The 23660-nt window shown below is 41.8% G+C and overlaps 1 protein-coding gene across 8 annotated transcripts in view; it reads left to right on the plus strand.

The window, feature by feature from the left end:
* Nucleotides 1–23660, plus strand: part of LOC121854214 (uncharacterized peptidase C1-like protein F26E4.3) — a 108254-nt gene that overhangs the window by 40132 nt on the left and 44462 nt on the right. For 5 of the 8 annotated variants that reach the window (XM_042348712.1, XM_042348717.1, XM_042348715.1 and 2 more), the window contains one exon: nt 22880–22912. The exons of the other annotated variants lie outside the window; for them this stretch is intronic. The gene's annotated coding sequence lies outside the window, so the exon portion shown is untranslated. The remainder of the gene's footprint in view (nt 1–22879; nt 22913–23660) is intronic. 8 annotated transcript variants of the gene reach the window in all.

The following is a 23660-nucleotide window of genomic DNA, read 5'->3' on the forward strand; positions in this document are numbered from 1 at the left end:
TTGATCTACCCTCCACCCCTGCTACTACTCCACCCACACTATCTCTCATCTTCATCCCAAATCCAAGACACCACCCCCCCCGCCCGTGCTCTCCCAATACTCTTCCACTCCCTATACATCCCCACTCCACCCACTCTTCCACTCCCTATACATCCCCACTCCACCCACTCTTCCACTCCCTATACATCCCCACTCCACCCACTCTTCCACTCCTTCCTCCCAAATAGTAAGATGTGTAAGATTCATTCAGCAAGGAATAGTTACGTTTACGTACAGCCAGAGAACATTATGTCGACATCCGAAGGTCTGAGTACGATGACTTAATCTATTGAGATCGATGACTAAACACCATGAATACGATGATAGCCCTTTGAATATGATGGTTTAACCCCTTGAGTGTAATGACTTAATCCTGTGATAATTTTACCTCTTCAGTACAATATCATCATCCTCAAAAGTTTAAGAAAAGTTTAAGAAAAAGTGACTTGTTCCTTAAAATGGTTTACTTCTTCAGTCAGACTGTGGTGGTTTGTTGCCTGGTTGAAATAAGTCTGGTTGATCTGGGAGTGTTATTGATAAGAGACTAAATTAAAAACACCAGCCTCATCGTCAGTATACCCACCACACTGTTACCAGCACCACTACACCGCCACATCACCACCATCATAAGTATACCTAATATACAGTTCCTACCATTACACTCTCAACGTTATAATAGCATTCCCATCACACTTATAACACTATTACAACCATGTCTTCCACACTACACCTACCACATTACAATACCACTACCACAACTACCACACATCACCACACCTACCAGGACACAGCAGCCACCACCACCACCACCACACATTACTAGAAATACAACTCGACACCACTACACACACTACTACACCTACCACACTACAAACCTACACCATCACCATGCTCTTCTTCCTACCGCTGTATCATTTAAGACGCGGGTACCAGGAAGACTGTGAAGGTGATGAAAGTGACACAATCCCTCATACTCACTCATGTTCCCCTACACACCAGCCAAAACACACCAGGAGTTTGTAGATATTTTTTTCCATTGATCAACCTTTCAGTATGCTAATTAAAATTAAATAAATGATGAGTGAAAGTGCCTTGTTAAAATCATTATCACCTTGCTTCATATTTCATCATCATCATCTTCACTCGCATCACCATCATTATTTTCGTCATTATCACCATCGCCACCATAATCATCACTGCTATTTTATCATTGTTGTCATTATCGTGAATATAATGTCATTACTATTACCACCATTATCTCTTATCACCGTCACCATCAATATCAGCACTTACCCCAACTCTACCAACACTATCACTAGCACCAGCACCATACTACTATCACCACACTACTATCACCACCATCACTAGCACCAGCACCATACTACTATCACCACACTACTATCACCACCATCACTAGCACCAGCATCACACTATCACCACCATCACACCACTATCACCACCATCACTAGCACGACCACCACACTACTATCACCGCCATCACTAGCACCAGCACCACACTACTATCACCACCATCACTAGCACCACACTATCACCACCATCACTAGCACCACACTACTATCACCACCATCACTAGCACCAGCACCACACTACTATCACCACCATCACTAGCACCACACTATCACCACCATCACTAGCACCACCATCACTAGCACCACGCTATCACCACCACCACCACTACACTATCAGTACCATTCCCACCACCACACTATCAGTACCACTCCTACTATCACTCTACCACCATCACCCTACCACCACTACCACCATCACCACCAAAACACCACTACCACCACCAAAATCAGTCAACGTACATCTAATTTGCATAAGCACATGCAAATCACTGCCAACATGGGGTCGACCTTCAGAAGACAGAGTTTGCTTGTTTTAGCCTTTTCCCAGACCATCCTAGCCTATCCCAGACCATCCTAGCCTATCCCAGACCATCCTAACCTATTCTAGAAACACCCAAGCCTATTCTAGACCAACGTAACTTATCCCAGACCAGCATAGCCTATCCCAGACCAACAGCCTATCCTAGATCAACATAGCCTATCCCAGACTATCCTAGCCTATCCCAGATCAACAGAGCTTATCCTAGCCTATCCCAGACCACCTGAACCTAACCCAGACCAACTTAGCTTATCCCAGACCATCATCGTCTATCCCAGACCATCATAGCTTATCCCAGACCACCATAGCCTATCCTAGACTATCCTAGAACATAGATTATCCCAAATCGCCCTAGCCTATCCCTGATCGCCCTAGCCTATCCCAGACCATTCTGGCCTATCCCAGACCATCCTGGCCTATCCCAGACCATCCTGGCCTATCCCAGACCATCCTGGCCTATCCCAGACCATCCTGGCCTATCCCAGACCACCCTAGTCTATCCCAGACCTATCCTAGCCTATCCCAGACCATCCTAGCCTATCCCAGACCAGCATAGCCTATCCCAGATTATCGTAGCCTATTCCAAATCACACAACCTATTACAGACCACCCCATCCTTGCTAGTTCATCCATACTATCCTAACCTATCTTATGACGTAAATACTACCCATCCCACGACATCCATTATAGTACAATATCCCATCCCAGTTCACCTCGGGTTATCTCATTACGCACAAGCCAGCCTAGCCCATCCCAACCCATTATGTTCTTTCGTAGCCCAGCCTAGACTGAGTTAGAGCACCGCGGGTCGTTGCAGTTAGATTCTGAAAGCTTCTTAAAGTGTCTCATTTAAGTGGGGTCAAAAGAACACATGTATATAGTTACGTTCGACGCTCGAGGCCTTAAGTGATCCTCTTATCAGCGGCTGGATGAGAAATATGGACACTACGAGCCTTACAGAGTTTGTAGCCAGGTGTGAGGTGAGTCACCTGAGGTGAACTGAAAGCAGGTGTCAGGAGAAGCCAGGCAGGTAGCCGGCCAGGTGGTGTGGGTGTGGAGGAGTAATCCAACTGGCTGGGGTCCCTTTATGCATCACACGTCTTCCTTGCTCCCACATGACAACAACGTGTCTCCAATATTTCAATTTATTCTTTTTCGTTTTTTCATCAGTTATCTTATTCTGGACACTGTGACTCCGATTCCGATTTGCGAATTTATGATTAGTTTGCAAAATTATGCATGTTTGGCAATAGGCACGTTGAAGCGCTCGAAATCCCTGATGACGTCAGATATAAACACTAGGAGAAAATAAAATACTAAGATTTTTAATTAATATTCTAATTAATATGGTTATGTATGTCTATAATTAAACCATTCATCCACCCATTCACTTATCCAGTCATTTATTTGTGTAGCTACTTAATTTCTTTGGTTTATCATCGTGGATGTGAACGGTGTTGCCGAGGTGTGTGCACGTTCTTTTAGTCTTCAATAAATATGCAGTGATGGTCAGGCTCAGGAACAGGTTGGTGACGCCATTGATAATTATGTATTCTTACGATCCTTTACATTGTCGTCCATTATAATTACTGTGGCTGTGTGCCCCCACGTGTCTGTTTGCCCAGTTTCCTGCCTACCTGTCCGTGTCTCTTTTTGCCCGTATTTCTGCCTGTTTCTCCGTGTGTCTGTCTGCTTAATCGTATCTCTGGATGTCTGCTCGTAATAGAGGTTAGCTTAAGTAAATTCAAACTGAGTTAGGAGAGATTAACGTTCAATAAAGTTGGTTAAATTATATTGGGTTAAGATAGGTAAGGTTACTTTGAGTTAGATTACGTCACGTTAGGTAAATTAAATCGAGGAAGGCTAAATTAAGTTCGGTTAAGTTATGTTAGGTTAGGTACAATAGGGCTGTTGTGGTGCGTTAGGTTAAGTTAGCTGTAGTTAGATTAGCTTAGTCAGTTAATCATGTGTGAAATTTAAGACAAACGTAAGCAAAAATAATTTCGTGCTTAAGTAAACTCATAAATTCTGTTTACTTAGATTATTTATATACGTAAACAACTCCTGTCTTTATAGTTTACTTGTTTTCTTTTAAAATTTTGAATTTTTGTTAAGATATTTACCTAATTTTTGGTTATTATTATTGTGTTCTAGGAGGTGTTATGCGGGAAATTAAAGAGCCACTAGCAGAGGAAATACCAATAGCAAAAATAGACAAATAAATTAAAACTAGATCGATAAATATTGAAAATACAGAGATAAGTGTTGACTAGATAAATGTAGAACCTCAAGCACAAGAAATTATTAAATTAATGGGTTACAAGTCGTGTGGGCTTTCGTGTTAACAGGCAGCATCAGTCTAATCTCACCTCTTTAAGTATTGAGGCTTGTTAGCAAAGGGGCCCATCAAAATAAAGTCCCATTAGTACTGGAACCCATTAGGACTGTAGCCTATAATGATTGAAGCCCATTAAACTTGCAATCGGTTAAGTCACCACCTTTATAATACTGTCACCACCTGGGGATTATGATTACCTCTATGAGACGTGTAAACACAGACTTTTCCAAGTAAGTTATCATAGAAAACAATTAATGGACGTTCACAGAAAATGCAGAATGGATGGAAAACGTAGATTGAAGGTTTTTGGTGTAAGGGTCAGGACTCAGGCGTTAAGTGACGTAGAAGATGGGTGTTTGTGAGCTGTGTAGGGCTGCGTCTTCCTGTGGGGAGAGAGGTGGTCTGGGACGGTGGTAAAGTGGTGACAAAGGTAGGAGAGAGATGAGAAGAGTTTGACGCCATGATCTTGTGACGACTTACGAGACACGCTAAGAATCTTACATCTCCTTGGGAGCTATCCTCAAGGTCGAGACCTTACAGCGGCCGAAAGACGCTCGACCAGGGCTTGTGTTCTTCAGGGTGGTATAATGGTTCCTCTTACAGTACTGTATATGGAAGGTCTGTTTTTAAAGATTTCATACATCTCAAGCCTGAAGCCTCTCCATATGCAAATAACTGCACCCTTGAGATCTCCCTCACAAGACAGAAGCCGCACACTTATTAATCAAAATCTCGAAGTTGTGTTACTCTGAGGTAGACAGCAGTTCACTTTTGTCGCTAAGAAAAACAACCGCCTGAACTAGATTGCTGTTTAAGGTCAATGTGGTTTTTCTTTTCTTTTTGTGTGTGTGTGTGTGTGTGTGTGTGTGTGTGTGTGTGTGCTGATTACACACATAAGCAATATTGGCTTATTTACCTCCCCATTAACTTCTACTTTCCTCAGTAAAGGTTATAGGGCCTGGACTTAATGTTAGAGAAGCGTCAGCATTGTGTCGTGTTCAGAAGGCCACAACACGGTCAATGTAAGACAGGCTTCTCAGCTGGCCACACTCTTGAGTACAACCAGAAGACAGATCTTGTGGCAGGTACATGAACCTCCATCAACAGTAGCTTCACCTAAGTTGTGTTGTTCTCAAGAACGCATCCTCACAAGCGAGACTCGTATATATAACAGGTTTACGCAGCTGTGATTTTTTTTTAATATGTTAACTGCCCAGTAGAGTTAGACTGTAACATGAGCTGAGGTCGGATAACAGCACGCAGCTAGAAAAATACAGATAGCAAGTCCGTTTCATATGCCAGCAAAAAAGAAGAGGGGCGAAATACGTAATTATTAAATAAGAATAAATATACACACACACACACACACACACACACACACACACACACACTCTCACAGAGTAAGAGAGACGAAGTGGGAGAGAGAGAGGGAGGAAGTGTGGTTATACTGGTGTGTGTGGGGGAGGGGTTAATATACCTCAATGACGCCCTATGAAATATAAGGTGGAGGGTGTGGGGCGCACACAGACGCACACTTTCTTGGTATTTGCATTTTATTTAAATTTTATATAATTCTCATTTGTACTGTACTGTAAGTGTCTCTGAAAAATATAAAATACATGTTCTCAATTTCTGCTGTAATATGTATTTATCCTCCTTTCAAACCAATAAAGCTTGTATTGCATTTTTTTACAGTACAATATTTTACGGCACTATGAGGGCGGAGGATGCCTTAACAAACAACTTAATAATTAACACCGGGGCGTTGCGTGTTGCTGTGGGTGTAAGTTAAAGGTGAGACGATTAAGAGAGGCAGCAGACAACACCTGGACACCCACCACCACTGTGTGTCTGGCTTATGAATTAATTAACTATTATTTATTCAAGTCTAGTAAACGCTGAGAATGTTGCCTAAGAACAGGCTAATAAAAAGATATTACCTGAACCAATCGCTGTGTATGTTACAACTCACGTCTTAAATGTAAGGACGAATTGGGGAGTAGCCCAAGAGTTAATTTACAGGTTTTCGACCAATGAGGATGAAATAGGTTGTTTGTTTACACATTCAAGTACCAATCGGCGTACAGGACTCAACTTGCTTATCACTTTTATACGAAGGCGCGGGAAACGGAGGCCATTATGGACGCTGTGTCTCAATGGGTTGCACCTTCGTACTTCCCAAGTCTCCTCCTATCGTTAAGCTTTATGACGTTGACCCTTATGACAGCAAGCAATGGGTGATAAACATCAGGGGCCAAATTCCTAAAGTTAGTTCGCTTAAAATTTCGACTGGAGCTATAAGACCCATTCTACCTGTGACTCTTAAGCTACGACAGGAATAACATAATCTAACGTATGGAACTTTGGAGAATCTTGATCTTGACCTTACATAACCTACATTTGTATTATGAAGAGATGTACTTACAGGCGCTGTTTACTTGCTTTGATTATAGGTCGATGGAATTGGATTTATCACACGTAATCTAATTTTTTTCATTCAGTTCATAGGAGCAAGATTTCATTCATAAGTGTTCGTGATACCGAGGTGTCAATCATATCAAGTTGTGCCTCTTAATTATTTCTCAGTCAGTTGATAATTATGCCTGTCACTCCGTCACTGCCTGTCACTGCCTGTCACTCCCTGTCACCATTATACCTTTCTCTTACATTATCAAGACATCATGCCCGCGGGACAAAATGACACTACTCCCATCTGACATAATTCCCCTGGTTAAAGTCCCACACTATTTAGCAGCAACTTCTGGGTCGTTTGTAATCATGGCTTCATCAATTATGTTTGAACAATAAACTGAAAACAAAAATAATACAAAAGAAAAAAATCTCAGAAAATACATTAAAATTTCAATATCCTTCACCTAATGAACTTCAAGTACTAAAGCTGACCAGATACTGCCAAGTGTCCAGGGAATTTTGTTCACAACTGTACAAATATCCAATAATGTAGTGTGTGTGCGCAGGGAGGTAGAGGCGTCATCCAGTGAGGAATTTTATCTTTATGGTACACGTTGTCAAGGATACATCAAACACTAAGTTGTAACCATGAGAATGTTATTCCCAGTGTGTCCAGAGGAGGAATGATCTAGGGTCCCTCTTACTCTGTTACCTTTTTTCTATTGTAGTAAGAAATCAGTCAAATCACATTCTCTTCTCCCAGTATGCGTGTATACCAAAAGAGATTCCCAATCTAACCTAATCAACGAGATTTGGATTCACACTTAATGAACTCCAATCCTTCCGAGAATGAACTGCAATAATATCTTGTCTGCCCATCAGATAGGCTTTCCTCACTGACGTCACCCACTTAATGTAAACTATATAAGTGCGCAGCTGGTTGGCAGAAGTGAACGACTCGACTCATGAACATTTTGAACATCTGACGGTGATTGATGCACCATGGTAGCTCTATGAGGCGGGTACATGTTGGTCAGCTGAAAATCGTGCACCAAGGATCTGAGACCGGGTTACCTTCTCTCTCTCTCATTCGGCTTCCGTCTGTCTGTCGTCTGAGATGTGATCATCAAGGGTAGGCGTGGGTCAACGTACCCCGCCGTGTCCTTGCTCTCCCTCACAACTCTGATACCAAGGAGTAGCCGCGCCCAAACCCGCGCCCATGTCTGGTACACACCCACGCCCACATCCGTGTTCATTGTCAGGTGCAAACTTGTACCTACTATCATTACTACACTACTACAGTAACCCCCGCGCCCACCCACGTCTCCTTCCATTCACACGCCCACTTCCGCTCACCACCTTTATATATATACACACACACACACACACACACACACTCTCTCTCTCTCAAACACACCCCCACACACTCAAGACGCCGACACACGTACCCCACAGACAAACACTAGCATACCCACCAACTCACATGCCCACATATACAACCCCGCCCATTTACACGCCCATATCACCCACCTACATTCAAACTCTCAGGCACCCCTAACCACTCACGCCGACACACGCATTCCCACCAACTCACACGCCCACAAACACATTACAACCAACTCCTACGCCATACACACCCACACCCAAACCTACTCATTCCCCCACAAGCCCACCTACACCCACAAGCCCACCTACACCCACAAGCCCACCTACACCCCACAAGCCCACCTACACCCACCACCCACCACCCCCACCTACCCATAGCCCACCTGCACCCACCCAAGCCCACCTACACCTGGCCACCTACACCCACCCAAGCCACACCTACACCCCCCTACACCCGCCCCACCTACACCGCCCCACAGCCCACCTACACCCACAAGCCCCACCTACCCGCAAGCCCACCACACCCGCAAGCCCACATGCCCACTAAGCCCACCTACACCCACCAACCCACCTGCACCCACCCACCGCACCCAAGCCCACCCCTACCCACCCACACCCACCACCTACCCCGCCCACCCACGCAAGCCCACCCCAAGCCCACCTACAAAACCCGCAAGCCCACCCCACCCCACCCACCAGCCCACCACAGCCCACCGCACCCAGCACCCACCACACCCGCCACCTACACCTACCTACACCCGCCACCTACAACCCACCCCCACCCCAATGCACCCGCTACCTACACCCGCAAGCCCACAACCCACCCCACCACCAACCCAACCCCACCAAGCCCACACCTTCAGCCAGCGCAAACACAATACACCCACAGTTCAAACATTCACTTCCAGTCACAAGCCAAAAACAATACGAAATATCAGCCATAAATTTTAATACGTGTGTGTGTGTGTGTGTTATAATAATAATAATAAACGGTTTATTAATAGTTGCAGCCAGTGGCTGAAAATATACAAATTTACATGTGATTTAGACATATTGATATACGTTCAATACATTTACAGGGCTGTACAGTACATAAATCAGGAGCTTTTTAGATGGTGTTATTTTTATAACTATCAGTGCAGGCTCTTATGGGCTGAATTTTGTTGTAGTGGCCTGCGCAGGGCGGGGAACTGCCGGTGGCAGTAGTGGCGATGACGAGGATGGTGCAGTAGTCCACTGCCAAACCTTGCATTTCCAGGGTGGAGAGAGCGTTGTTGGAGCCAGAGTAGTCTGCGCCGAGCATGTTTCTGCAGGCCCTCTTCTGTACCTTCTCTAGCTGACGTTGCTGGGTAGAGTTGAGAGAAGACGACCAGGCTGGTGACGCATACGTTCATTTTGGGAGAATAAATGCATTGTAGATAGTCTGAAGCTCTGAAGAGGGTGCCCCAAGTGACCTGAGATGTCGTAGCATGCAGAGTCGGTAAGAGGCTGCCTTGATTGTTGTTTACGTGTGTGTTGTTTACGTGTGTGTGTGTGTGTGTTTACTCGCATATACTACACAGGGAGGAGACACACGCTTCCTTGGAGCCACCCAGTTCATATTTTGATATGTTTTATAAATATTTAGTGATGCCGTGCTCCTAAAATTTTCACTGAGCTATAGTATACAGATTAATAGAGGCTATGTTATATTAACTTTCTATTTCTAATGAGGGAGGGAGCAGAGCCGAGCACCCACACCAAAATCTATTATATCAAGAATATTCTGAAGACATATCAAGGTTAAGAAACTCGTGAATATTTCTAGATTTTCGGATATGTCGTGCTCCTCCGCCTTCATGGTTTCTTCTTGAGATTTAGTTTACAGAACCCACTTGACCCGAGAGGAAGGTCGTTGAGGTCACGGTATGATGAACACAGACAAACATCTTTTACCAATTCACTTAATGAGGGTGGCATTATTATTATTATTATTATTATTATTATTAATTATTATTATTATTATTATTATCCTTATTACATGGAAACAATCTTCAATCGGTGTAAACAAAATAGTAAGAGTAAGTCTGTTGAGATACGCTGAAAACTTGTTTACCTGAAATATAATGCGACAGGTACATAAGAATATATTTTAGACCACAATAGTGTTCATTATACTGACCTACGAGCTATATAAAAATAATATATTTACATGGTGAGAATGTTGTCACCAGAAGCAATTTATAACTTTTAAATTGCCCCAAGTGACATAATGGCTTCTCCAAATTTGGTTCACGTTGGAAAAGTTTTGCCAGTGATATTTTGTGAGTAAGAAAAGCAATGTGTTAGGAGAATTGAGAAATGAGAATAGAAAATGTGTATTGAAGACATAAAACGAGAGATGGCGTTAAAATGTTGGCAACTGATTGATATTTTGTGATATGTTGTTCAGAGTATTTTATTAATACTGATGTTACTATAGTCAATTAACATTCACGTTATTGTGAGGAGAGAGAGAGAGAGAGAGAGAGAGAGAGAGAGAGAGAGAGAGAGAGATCCGAGAAGCAGATGAACAGCTGAACATACGGACTTCACCCTTTGCCCTCAGTAACACTTAAGTTAATAAGAAAAAAAGTGACTGACTGACTGACTGAGTACCTTCACATTGTTTACTTGTGTCTTTTCTCCTCTAAGTGTGCGTCTGTCATAGTTTGTCTATCTCTCCCTCCTGTCAGCCAGGGCCGATCTAAATGGGACATCTGTCTATCTCAATCCGTCTCGCTACATTCGTCTATCTCAATGTCCTTCTCCTGTCTCCACACTTTATCTCGTACCGTCTCTTTTATCTGACGTTATTAGTTTCTTTTGTTGCTCCCATTTCTGTCTATCTTTGACTTCACTCTTCTCGTTATTCTCTCTAATCCTATTTTGTTTTCTCTCTCTCTCTCTCTCTCTCTCTCTCTCTCTCTCTCTCTCTCGTGCATGTCATAGCTAAGTGTAAGTATACAAACAAACCAGACTTTTATCATTTCATAGAAGTCCACTTTTATAATTAGCAGTAAGAGAAAGATTTTTGTAGATAACCAGGTGATATTGTGTACGTATACGACGCGGTGGCTAATATGTTGTATGCAACAAGTTGGTAAAAATATGATCCAAGTTGGTATTACATAAACTCTTGGCACAGTTTAGAATTCCTCCCATTCCATCGTGTGGTGTAATCTGTTGGGTCATCCATTATGGCAATACACTGGTCACGAAATCATTCACGATATTCCTGACAGCTGACTAAAATATTTCAAACTTGTTTTTGTTTTTTCAAGGTAAACCTTTAATGAAGAATATATATAATTTTTAAGGAAAACGTTGTGAGGTTTTTAGAACTATTCATCAACATATTCTTACTTTGTATAATACTGTGTTTACTCTCGAGTGATATTTTCTAGGTTTGTTTTTAAAGTGTGATTAATGTTGTCTGTGGGTACTCCTTGATGACGTAACCACAGAAGACGCCTCTGAGGGGCTAATGCGAAATATGAGACGTAATTATATATATATATATATATATATATATATATATATATATATATATATATATATATATATATATATATATATATATATATATATATATATATATATATATATATATATATATAATATTTTTTTTTTTCATGCCATAAAAAGTTGTAACGTAAAACTGTACCAATAAATTGTGGTGTGTGTAGAAGACAGTTTCGGTTCAGAAGGAGACATGGCTACTTACTGACTGTTAAGCTAACATCATTAGTCCTACTTAAGTACCTTTACTTTGTACTGTGCTGCACTGTATGTCGTCACAAGGGCACCGTACTAGAGTGAAGATGACAAGACCCTTTGTTAAGTGCCGCCCAAGAATGGTTTTTGTTAAGCAATGTACCTGATAAAAATACTTGGTCAGCGCCGTGGAGGGTGACGTCACATGGTACGTTTTATATTTCATGTCGAAAAGTCGATCTGGTGTCGACTTATCCAAGACTTAAACAAGCAGAGATTTATACATAGCAACTCGTGTTAACAAGCACGAGTAGAGGCTCCCTTGATGTGTTCAGTGCAAAAATATACCCGGACTGTTGTAACTTGTTATTACGGTATAGGACATAATTTAAAGACGTCAGGAACCTATGCTACTCCTACTTAGTGTCAACAGAACCTGATGTATTCTCACTCTAAACTTTCTTAACTGATACAAATTACCCGAATGCCCATATCATTGCTTTAATATTGATATGAAGATGAATTATGAAACTATGATTTGTCTTGTGAATGTACAGTATATATTTGTACACTGTGTACAGTATGTACACTGTTGTGTATCTTTCCGAGACTGATGTAGACGGCTGGAGGACGACTTGAGATGACGGAGTCTCTTCCCTTTTTTATTTAAATGGTTATAATTTGTTTTACGAGCTATTAGTCTTCGGTATATTGTCCACAGTGATACTGTCCAGGGGTAACACATCTGTTCACTGTTGGGATTAAACCGCATACCAGACATAACTTGAAGATGACCATCAATACTTCTCTGTTGTCTGGTGGGCCTTAGTGAGCTCACATCAGCCAGCAAAATCACAGTAAACACATTAAGAATAGCTTAACGTTAGGTTGGTGAAACACAACAGACATTGTATGTAACCAGAGACAGCCCTACCTAAGGTCATGTTGTCGGTGTGAGGAATGACAAGATATCAGAGCTCCTCCTCAATGTACTGATCAAAGTTCATTACTACTGTAAAGGTGAAGCATTTCAAGGACATATTGACATCCCGTTGAAGTCTTGTGTGCAGCGAACAATCAAATCTGATCTAAGTTGAGGAAAGATGACAAAATGGTACATTTAAGAAGCGAAATAGAAACGTCTATAGAAAATATTTTTGCGTTTTTCCTTCTTCAAATGCTGGCTCATGTTTGCATGGAAAACATATCGTACCCGGTAGTGAACCTCCACACGCTGTACTCCCTGTACTGGTGTTGAATGAAGCTCGGGGAGAAATTTTTGGCTCGTTGTTCACTTTATAAATATATATATTTTTTTACACATCTGATAACTACCAGAACATAATGCCTGTTATGTTTATTGAATTAATATTTGGACCTCAATACTAAAAGACGTCAGTCAATACATTTACAAAAACATTTAGAAAACCCATCTAGTTTGTTAACGTGTCACCAAGCAACTGTGTGTACAATGAAAGACAAAAGTCGTGTCGTGAAATTAGGTGAAAACATATGCGAAAGGGCTAAACTTTTGGTGCACTCTGCTTTGTGGTAGAGGGGCTCTCATAGTGTTTCACGAGTTATATTTAATCTTCGGACAAAACCGCGACAGGACTTTTTTCTTTGATTGTACAATATTTGCCTATGATAGGTCGGTCGACAATGAGGACGAGCTGTGTTTTACCGAAACTGCCGCTTGGTACATACTTTAATGAGGACACTGCTCAAGATACTAAGTAATGACCACAGTAGAATCTTTGCGCGCGCGCGAGCGCACACACACACACACACACACACACACACACACACCGTTGCTTCTCAAATTTCAGATTTACCCCACGTAGGCGCGGGACGACACGCAAAAACATCCATTAAGAGAACGTGCTGAGCTAAACTTTGTCTTCGATCACATGTTGGCGATCACTGCCAATGGCACTTGTTATTAACCTCGTTTGACCTGCTCCCAACACTCTTGTCAGTGTTGACATCTCCTGTGGCCTGAAATACTGGTGGTCGTGACCCGCAATAGCTCTTGACTATTATGGAGCCGTAGGTCATTGCTTGACCGTGACCTAACCTGATTTGGTGTTGAAGTTCTCACTACGGACCAGCTCAAAATAATGTCAGTATCTCAACCTGTCCTCAAAACAGCGCACTGAAGTTTATAGTTTCATCCTTAATTTGTAAACTTATTTTTCTGGCCGACTCGCCTGAATAACACTTACGTACAGGTATATTGGGTACAGTCTCGTTCAAGATTCTTCGAACACTGCTGGAGACATCTGGCAACTCCAGGCCGTTTATTTACTATAGTACGTAGTATAATATAATACGAAACAACAAAGCCCAACCATTAATTAAGCAACAGGAGACTGAATAACCAATCACCGGTCACTTTTACATTTCATAATTTTTACTACGTACTAAAGTAAACAAGTGGCCTTTAGTTGCCAGCTGTCTCCAGCAGTGTTCGAAGAATCTTGACCGAGACTGTACATCTGGAGGTAAAAAACGAATACATGGTCACATACACACTACTAATCATCTCATATAAGAGTCAAACATTCTGCCTTGGGTCAAGGGTCGTGAACCCAGTAGACCGTACATTACCGGTACCACTTATCTGATGCTGCCATGAGACAATATTTACACAATTCAGTTCATTTAACCTTACCTTATCTAAGTTAGCCTAACCTAACCTGCTCTCCCACATTGAAGTATGTAGTCATTCAAGTGTATGTTCAATAACTGGTGAAAGAAACTTTTCCTTCTTCAACACTGCAACACAACTAAACGAAACTTCTTCACCACAACTAAACGAAACTTCTTCACCACAACTAAACGAAACTTCTTCACCACAACTAAACGAAACTTCTTCACCACAACTAAACGAAACTTCTTTACCCCAACTAAACGAAACTTCTTTACCCCAACTAAACGAAACTTCTTTACCCCAACTAAACGAAACTTCTTTACCCCAACTAAACGAAACTTCTTTACCCCAACTAAACGAAACTTCTTTACCCCAACTAAACGAAACTTCTTCAACACAACTAAACGAAACTTCTTCAACACAACTTACAACGAAACTTCTTCAACACAACTAAACGAAACTTCTTCAACACAACTAAACGAATCTTCAACACAATACCGTGGGGCGGTGGAGTGGAGACCATAATTTACTAAGTGTCTCACAATTATAACTCGTTCAGAGTTAGTTATAGTTCTTTACCTGAAGGTTAGTCCATCCGCCGAAGAATCTGAAGAAACAGAAGAAAAATAGGAGGAGGAAGAGGTAGCAAAGGGAGGAGGAGAAGAAGATGAAGGAAAATAAGGAAAAGTAATAATAGTAAGAGGAGGAGGAGGAGGAAGAAGAAGAGGAGGGGGAAGAAGAGGAGGGGGAAGAAGAGGAGGAAGAAGAAGAAAAAGAAGGGGAGTCGGAGGAGGACACAATGGGACGTGCCAACAGCTGGGTCAACTAGCGGGGGAGGAGGCCTTTCGCCGTCAACAATATAAAAACGCGTAAAAATTTGGGTTAGTGAACTTGACCTCCTGTTGCTGTCATTATGAACCCCCACTCCATCACCAGTTGCTGGGGGGAGCAGAGGGTGTGAGGAAGACGCAGGGGAAGCGGAGGGACGTAGGGGAACCAGGAGGTTGGGGAAGAGAGGGGGTGGAGTAAGGTAAATGAATAAGGCAGTGAGTGGAGAGGTAGGATGTGGAGTTGAAAGATGGGAGGTAGAGGAAGATAATGGGGAGGAAGGAGGGGGACGAGAAAGAGGTGGGAAGGAGTGGGTCGAAAAAGAGGTGGGAAGGAGGAGGAAGAAGTGAAGAGTTGGGGAAGAGGAGTGGAAGGAATGAGAAAATGAAGGAAGGGAGAAGATGGAGTGGGAAGGTGGCTGCATGAGAAGGAAAATGTAGGTAGGTGGGTGGGTAGGTATGAGGAAGAGGAGGTGGGAAGATGGGTGAGAGGTGAAGAAGAGAAGAAGGAACAGGAAGAAGGAACAGGAAGGTGGGTTAGAGGTGAGGAAAGGAAGAGGGAAAGGATAAAGTGGGAAGGTGTGTAAGATGTGGGGAGAAGAGAAAGAGTAGGAGGAGAAGTGGGAAGAGATAAATGGCTGTGGGTGGACTGTAGAGGGAGGGGTGAGGCGTATTGATGAGAGGTGAGGTGAAGGCTGGTAGATTGAGGAGTGGCGGGGTGGTGGGGGAGCAGTGTTGGGGAGAAGGGAGTGGGAATGGCAGAGTAGGGAGTGGTGGGAGTTAAGGAGAAGGAAGGAAGGAAGGAAGGAGTATATACACCAATTAGGAATTTATATCTTGTTCCAAAATTCTCCAAAGTACTTTCTTGTTGTCTTAGTACACTTGTGCCGCGAGTTATGAAAGGAACGACAGACACAGACAGAGAGACACACACAGACAGAAAGACAGACAGAAAGACAGACACAGACAGACAGACAGACAGACAGACACAAAGTAAGTCTATAGGAACCCTCACCTTGGGTATGACTGGCAGTATATTTAGAAGAAACAGTGAGAGACAGTGTAACGAGGAGACATAATCGTAGACATAGACAAAAACTCTTAAGATAGACACAGGAACAGAGGAACAGACAATTATACAGACAGACAGATAGATAGATAGATATGCAGACAGACAGACCCCCCACGTCACGCGGTATATAAGGAGTGAGGGCAGTGCGTGGTGAAGCGCAACAACAATGTAATAACAGTCATCATCGTCTTGTCCGCTTCCCACACACAGCTCCCCCCCCCCTCCCTTACATGTGACGTGATGCACTCTGACGTCACCACCATCCTCCGCCAGTGTTAAGGGCCCTATGTTATGACGTCATCGCTACTTCCGCCGTTTGAGCACTATCCTGGTGACATCATCGATACCTTCGCCGTGTGAGCATTATATCCTGGTGATGTGTTAGTTACATGTGCCAATATCTGAGTAGTACACTGTTGACGTCATCCCTATATGTAACCGATAGTGGGGGTACTCTGATGACGTCACCGCACATCTTTTCTCCAATATGAAAGTAGCATCCTGGTGATGTCATCGCTGCCCTTGCAAATGTTAAGGGCGGATCTTTATGACGTCATAATTCCTCCGCCTCTGCATTGAGGACCCAAGTATACACCTTGGTAAATGTCAAGGGTCCTACCTAGTACTGCCCCACCAGGACCCAACCTAGTACTACCCACCAGGACCCCAACCTAGTACTACCCCACCAGGACCCCAACCTAGTACTGCCCCACCAGGACCCAACCTAGTACTACCCCACCAGGACCCAACCTAGTACTACCCCACCAGGACCCAACCTAGTACTGCCCCACCAGGACCCAACCTAGTACTACACCACTCTATAACCTCGACCTTAACAACAATCATAACACTTAACTGATATTATGATAAATTGTTTTGTAGTGTCGTTGTTCTTTCACTTGAGATGGAGGCTGTTGATCTCTCGTTAGTATTATTTCTCATCTGACAACAAAATAACACTTGATATGCATTCCTTCATTCTCGGCCTCACTGCCTTGATAATTATAAATGAGTTGTCTTGTTATTTGAATTGATTCCAACGCATCCCTGACTAACACACACACACACACACACACACACACACACACACACACGAAGACGGCTATGGAGCGACCTCAATCTAACTAGTTACATTTGCGGAAGTCAAAAATGACAAAAGAATAGCCAAATCACGTGAAAATCGCCAAATCACGTAAACATCGCTATATCACTAAAATAGCTAAATCACATGAAAGTCGCTAATCACAGGAATATCGCCAATTCACATGAAAATCGCCAAATTAGGGAAGTTTTCGTCGACAGTCTTTTAATTATTTCTTTTTCGTGTTGGTGTTCTCCTGTACAGTTGGTGTTGTCATTATCTCCTCCTCCTCCTCCTCTCTTCACCGCCTTCTTCTCCATTTTTCATTCTTCTTCGGTTTCGTCTGTTCTTGCTGTTAGTTAATTAGTGGTAGTGCTTCTTCGTTTCTTCTTCATCTTCTGTTCTTTTTCTTCTTTCTTCTTCTTCTTTTCTTTCTTCTTCTAATTCTTCTTTCTTCTTCTAATTATTCTTCTTTTCTTCTTCTTGTTTGATATTGAAAGTTTTTTTAGCTAGAAAAATACAGATAGAGTCGATAATAATAACAATATTAACATGGCTGAGCCAGCTGAGAACCAGAGCTCTCTTAATGGCTCTTTTTCTTTCTTTCTTTCTTTCTTTCTTTCTTTCTTTCTTTCACATAATCCTCTTTTTCTCTCCTTCGTCGTTTAATGTTATTTACGCTTCATTATCGTAATCATTATCATCATCTACGTCTCTTGCTTCTTCGTCTTTCTCAGCTGTTGGGTTTTTCCATCTCCCCCTCTTCTTCCTCCCTTTCTCCTCTTCTTCCTTCTGTGGTGCTTCGTAATCTCTCTTCTTTTTTAGTTTCTTTCTGTTAAAATGATGTTCTTCCTCCTCCTCCTTCTTTTGTTCTTCCTTTCCTTCTTCTCGTCCACCTTCTGCTACTTCGTCTGCACCTTCAGGTACCAGTGTGATGGCGTGAGGATTCATAATTCAAATTTTCCACAAATTTCTTTTCTTGATAGTAAAAGCTTCCTCCTCTTCCTCCTCCTACTCCCCCTTTTTCTCCGTCTTTTTCTAGTTGGTCTGCGCCCCCTGGTGGTGGCGGTGTGAGGGTGTTATAAAGTGCAGAGGGCGCCTTGCCACAGCTGTCTTATGTAAATAAATAGATCCTCATCCGTCCCTCCTCCTCCCACCCCCCATTCCCTTCTCCCATCCCACTCCTTCCCCCCCTTCCCGTCCTGCACTCTCCCCCTCCACTTGCTGGTGGTTTTCTATTCTTTTATCTTCTTTCTCTTTGCTTCTTCCTCCTTCACCTCGTCTTCTTTCTCCACACCACTTTTTTTACTTCTTCCCCTTTCTAATTTGTTGTTTATTGCTGTATTTTATATTTATAGTTAATTATTTTCTCGTCTGTCATAATATCACAGACAGGATGAGGTAGGAAAGGTAGAAGCATATCCTCTTTTTTTTATGGACGCGTGGATTGTTAAAATAATAATAATAATAATAATAATAATAATAGTGATAATAATAATGATAATACTTGTTACAGGAAATGAAACGCCCGAAAAAAAGACCTTGAAATTCTTATGTGATTGATGCGTCTTGTTTGACTTAGGTCACACTGGTAACACAAAACTATGTCCGACCATGAACTTGGGGTTTTTTTTTGTGTGGTAGTAGTGATGGTGGTGGTGCTTGGAATGCTGTCTTAGCCTTGACCACGATGAAGGCATAGGAGGCTCTGTTTTTTCTTATGCATTTCTTTCGCGTGTGTGTGTATTTCTGTGACCATCGAGTGTCTGAAAAAAACCATAGGGATCAGCTGAAGATTAGGCACCCAAGCTTACCTCACCTGAAAATTAACCCGGTGTATACCTTTTCCCCTCTGAGCTGAATTATATCGTCTGGTTTTAGCCAAATAGTGTTAAAACTGACGTCCCCGTGATGATGGGGTAAGTGGAACGCCTAGTCTTCAGGTGATCAAAACCACTGGATATGGGGAGACAACTATTGGGTTTCAGTCATTATTGTGAACAGATGAAGGTCACTGAGATAGTTCAGCAGCCCTTGAGTACGATGATTTTATCCCTTGAGCACTATGACATCTCAAATACGACAACTTAACTCCTTTAAGCATGATGATTTGTTGACTTAAGGGGTTATGTCATCGTACTCAATGGGTTAATTTCCAGAGTCTCATTATTTTTTTCCCATAACGGTCAAAGATTGACTCTCTCCAGCTGCGGTTGAGTATCTATGTTCTCTCGTCACCATATTCTGGCCACGGTCTTTGTATCGTTACTTAATGAAATAGTTCTGGCGCTCAGTGAAGCCTTCATGGAGTGGTTTTGGCGCTCAACAAAGTCACTAATGAAGGGATTTTGATGTTCAGTGGTTTGGATTATCGATAAAGCCGCTATGGTGAAGGGGCTTTGATGTTCAGTGAAGCCGTCGTGAAGTGGTTTTGATTATCGATAAAGCCGCTATGGTGAAGGGGTTTTGATGCTCGGTGAAGCCTTCGTGTAGTGGTTTTGGCGCTCGTTGAATCATCCGTGACAGTATTACGAGACAACACACTTGTCTTGGACACATTCTTGGCCAGGTTTCATATCTCTGCCAGCGCCATGCTCGACCTTGTACTCTCACCTGCAGGAATAAGGCGCCATATAACGTTATCACCCACCCGTCTCTTTGTCCTTATCCATTTGAGTATGATGAATTAGCTCAATAAATGCGGAACAATATCTTAGGTTTCACGATGGTTTCATTACTAGAATACGACCACTTAATCCATAGAATACGATATCTTCGCTGATCGTGACCAAGGGATTGTTATCGTACTCAAGGGGATAAAGTACTCGTGGCTGTCATGGTTTTAGGTAGATCGGTGGTATAAGAGTGGATTATATTATATAAAAATAATATGTCGTATTTCTTATTTCTTACCGTAGAGTTCGATACCTTCACACTGGTTACTTACAGGAGATTTTAGCGTATCTACGTAGTTCACTCCACCACTCGACATTCCATGATTTATACTTGATAAATGATGATTTAATGAATTCCATTAATTTCCAACATCCATCTGAGTTATTGGTTATACTTTGTCATAACCAATCAGTCATTACCTTTAGTAATAATAAGATAGGATCACAGATACGGGACGATAAGTGCACTTAATTTATTTGTCAAGCTTCCATACAATGATTTACAATTTGCATGGATATATGATTCACTCACGTTCACGCTGTAATAAAATTAATCTTCTAAAAGAGGGAATTTTCAACTTGGGAACACATGTGATTACTCTACTGTGGGTATGACTTAACAGAGCCTTAATTCTTCAAGTGATACATTTACTACCAGCCTGGATTGCTTTTGTTGCAACCAGGCTTCATCACAAGAACTTCTTTCCACGGGCCATAACAACAAAAAGTACTCTTGGGTTACCACACATAGTCTCGTGTCACTGACAGTCACTGTAGACGGTTATCGCGGCAAGGAGAACTGGTAAGCGTGACTTGAATTAACCATTTAGGTGCAATAGACCAGCCCGGATTGCTTTTGTCGCAATCGGGCTTCCACATGTGATATTTCCACGGGGATAACAAACCTAGGTTAACCCGCTTAGTCTCGTGTCGATCACGGTCACTGTAGACGGGTGTCGTGCAGGAGAACTCTAAGCGTGAATTGATTAACCATTTACTGTTCTAATTTCAACGCGATTTACCATGAAAAAACCAATATTTCATTAAAATCTGGTTTGCATCGCCTTCCGGATCAATATCATAGACTATAAGTATGAGGTATTGTGGTATCGACTTACCTGACTCGTCCTCCGCTCCCTCGATGAAAGTTTCTATATTTGTTTCATTCAAATGTGATTTTAGATTTATGGCTTTTGAGTTTATCCGGTGGTATAAATTACATCCCGAAAATTCTATGTTTTGATCCATAATTTTGTATTTAATGAAGCAGACATTGGGGATTCTCTTATTTTTTACTGGGATTAACCCGCCCGGGCACAGGTCAGTGATTCACATCAGGCCTGGGGGCGAAACTATGATAGTAATAATTAATATAAAAATAATAAAAATACTAATATTAATAATAATAATAATAAGAGAGCCATGAATAAATACAATAATTAAAAAGAAAAAGATCAATAGTGGAGAAACGATGTATGTATGTTGTGTTGTCAAAGTAGGAGAAAAATCGAGACCTGCAATTGTGTAAATGAGGCAGAAAGTCAGATCAGCAACCTGGGACTAGGTCACAATTTTTGTGATGCCATATGGCAGCAGGATCTACCATTTGAGTGTGTAAATTTTAAATTACACTGATGACTACCTAAAGTTGATGATACCCAGGTGTCACTCTCTGTTACCTGTAAACTGTTCCCCAATATTACCTTCATGTGACCTGGACAACTTATCTTTCAATCGGTTGCTACAATAATTTGGTCTTAATTCGAAACTTAAGTGTTATTTACAGTGATTGTCTCAAGTTGTAGTATCAGTTAAGTACTGTACCGGTATTAATGTCTTATCACCGTGTTACTTATTACTGAGGCAGGTAGAAATTCGAGGTCTTTTACTATTAATGTGTTGTTTGTTCTACACGTAGGTAAACCGCGTGACGTCACCATATCACGTGACCATTTGCTTACGTTTTTCCAATGTGACCATACTAGGAAATTAGTTATTGTAAATAATGAAGAATTTTAACCCTCGTACGATAAAATTAGACAAAACGACATTGCTTTCTGAATTCATTAATTAGTTGACTCTTAAGATTAGATACATCGACCATAAACTGTAGGGATTGTACGTGAGTTCTGATTACACGGCTCAAGGCAATGTGTGTTTTGCTCCTTACTTCTCAGTTACCCTGTCGGTGTTGGGAGTGTGGCGCACGGCACGGGACCGCCCTGTGTAAGTACGTCTGCACTTGTTACGCTTGCTGAATGCTTGACGTCACAGTCGTAATCTTCGTTCAATAATTGGTGGAATTGTCGGAGAAAGTCCTGCAACTCTTATGTGGATTTTTTTATATTATACTTCGATTGAATATCCTCGCTACTTTTGTTTTGTTATAAAGAACAACAATCAGTGCACATAAGGGAGGGACACAGACCTTCAATATGGCATATTTATTTTTCAAATATATATTTTCTTCCTGGAGTGAGTGAAGGCATATTCATCCTTTCTCACACCTCATTACGTTAACTGTTCTGAGCTCAGAGATTTGCTGGATAGTTAACAAAAGACTCGCCAAAATATATCCAAATGAACATTATCCACCGCCTCAAGCTTCTGTAGGATTTTACACACTTAGTACAGAATATAGAGAATATGAACACAGACATAATCTACAACGTACAATACAATACAATACAATTATGTATCCCTTTGTTACACGTTTCTTGACACTTGATTTATGTCTTGTCATTTCTTTTCAGGTTAATCGTCTCGCCTGCTGATCGTTATACCACGTACGTATAAAGTCACCCGCCTCCTCCCTTTCTGCTCAGCTACAGACAGTTTATCTCCATATACTCATAGAACTCTGTTGCGATCTGTGGGTCGTCCTGGTGTCTCATTAATTATATTTATAGCCAATTTGGGTGTTGTGTCGCCACCTAGCCAGAAAGAATCTGCCTCCTTGGCGTGTAATTTCTTTGTATAAACTAGAGGAAGTTCACACGATACAAGTCTCCCCCGAAGGTCACTGCTACTCTTCGTGATCTATATTTTATTGTATAACTGAGAGGAAAAATAATTTAATAAAAAAAAAAATGCGGGAAATGAAGGAGGTAAATGATGGAGTTCGACTTTTTAAGTTAGAGAGTATAATGGTGATATGGTTAAGAATGTAACTGCGAATAAAAGTTGGAAAATTAGTATTGGTCATGTTCATTGCTGAGAGAGAGAGAGTGAGTGAGAGAGTGAGAGAGAGAGAGAGAGAGAGAGAGAGAGAGAGAGAGTAAATTAGGTCATACAGAGACAACAGCTTGACGTATAGATAACTTGTATTGATAACACCGTCACATAAAAACAATTTCATTCATAAGTAACCTCATCTTGAGATAACATCACGTACAGATAATACCACTTAGGTTTCATAGCACGTAAAGATAACCCCATCTCTTACACGTAACACCACATACGGATAACACAACATACAGACAGCATCACACAACTAGCACACAGAGACACACACACACACACACACACACACAA

Source organism: Homarus americanus, unplaced genomic scaffold (assembly GCF_018991925.1).
Source record: "Homarus americanus isolate GMGI-L3 unplaced genomic scaffold, GMGI_Hamer_2.0 scaffold56910, whole genome shotgun sequence".
Taxonomy (NCBI): domain Eukaryota; kingdom Metazoa; phylum Arthropoda; class Malacostraca; order Decapoda; family Nephropidae; genus Homarus; species Homarus americanus.